Consider the following 1,658-nt stretch of genomic DNA (forward strand, 5'->3'; position numbering starts at 1 on the left):
ACCCAAACCTGAACCCCATAATATTAATAGAAAATCAACAAAATGAAATATAAGTACATCTTCATCATTACAGAGATGAGATTTGTTGTTGTGGTCCTTGCAAAACTGGTGAAGGAGAAAGCGATTATCCACAATGTCTGAGGAATCCAAAGTCTGTCTCTTAGAAGTCAGAACAAACAGGACAAAGGGTTGCAAAGAATCAAGGAAGAAAGGAAAAAAATATTTACAGAGTGAGAGAAAGGAGTATCCATGAGAAAAGGCGGCTTGCTTGTCACTTCTTCTTGCCAGCCCTCTTAGCACTGGGCTTGGCTTTGGGCTTCACTGGTTTGGCCTTCTTGGGCATGGAGGCTTTGACTGGCTTGGCCTTGACAACCTTGGAATTTTGGCTTTCTTGGGTGTGGCAGCTGGCCAGTTCTTGGTCTTCTTGTTCCAGGTGGTTTTAGGTTTCTTGCTTGGGGCTTTGGAGGCAGCCTTCTTGGGCTTGGCTGCCTTCTTTGGCGTGGCCACCTTCAGGCCTCCTTCTTGGTCTTCTTGAAGGCCACTGCCCTGTTGGGCTCATCGTTCTTGGCCAGCCAGAAGGATCCGGAGGCACCCACCCCTTTGGTTTGCTTGAGGACCCCGGTGGTCACCAGGCATTGCTGGACAACTTGATCTGGGAGTCGGCATTCTCACCCACCTTGTAGTGGCTCTTGATGTATTTCTGGATGGACTGGAGCGAGGAGCCAGCGCGGTTCTTCTCGGCCTAGATGGCAGCCAGGACCACGTCTGAATACTTGGGGTGGTCTGTTGACTTCTTAAAGGCATTGGCTTGCTTGGGCTTGGCCATAGGAGCAGGTGTGGAGCTCTCAGCGATGGTGGCCTGCCTGGCCCTGCTGCTGAAGGCGCCTTCCCAAGGGCCAGCACTTGGAGGGATCTGCCCTTGGCCCCTTGGCTACCAGCCCCGTCCCGACTCTGGATGTCTGGCATGCAGGTGAGGAGCCGCTGCTGCTTCCCCTGGGCCCGGGTTGCTGGGCCGGTGCTGCGTGGCCCAGGTCCCTGCTCAGTCTGTCTGCCTAGCTTCCGCTCTGCCTCCACTTCTTGCTCCCCTTTTCCAGCTCCACATCTCAGTGGTTGATTTTTTGATAGTAGCCATTCTTTCTGGGGTGGGATGTTATTTTAATTTACATTTTTTGAGTGAATAATGATGTTGAATATTTTTTCATATATTTGTCATTTGTAGTTCTTCATCTGAGAAGTGCATATTCAACTCAGATGGTCATTTTTAAATTGGGTTTTTGAATTTGGGAAGTATATTTTTGACTTCTTTATGTATTCTAGATTTTAGTTCTCTGAAGGCCAACTGTATAATTTTGTTTTTAGCATTCTGTGGTTTTTCTTTTCATTTGGTAGGTGATTTACTTTGATGTGTGAAGACATTTTAATAAGATGAGATCTCAGTTTTTGACTCATTGAAGTATTTCAATGTGGTTTGGGTTTCGTTCATAAACCTTCTGCCTACACCTATATTTTTAAGACTTCTACAAACTTTTTCTTCCCAGTAGATTTAGTGTTTCCATTTTGATATTTAGATCTCTGATCTATTTTTATTTTGCTTTAGTGCATGGTGATAGACATGGGTCTAGTTAGGGTTAAGATTAGGGTTAAGGTTAGGGTTAGGG

At 46.1% G+C, this 1,658-nt stretch overlaps 1 pseudogene; it reads right to left on the bottom strand.

The window, feature by feature from the left end:
* Positions 1-271: 271 nt before the first annotated feature.
* Positions 272-966, bottom strand: LOC101565426 (annotated as a pseudogene).
* Between the last annotated feature and the right edge of the window lie 692 nt (positions 967-1,658).

This window comes from Octodon degus, unplaced genomic scaffold (genome assembly GCF_000260255.1).
Source record: "Octodon degus isolate 3935 unplaced genomic scaffold, OctDeg1.0 scaffold00008, whole genome shotgun sequence".
In the NCBI taxonomy this organism is placed as follows: Eukaryota; Metazoa; Chordata; class Mammalia; order Rodentia; family Octodontidae; genus Octodon; species Octodon degus.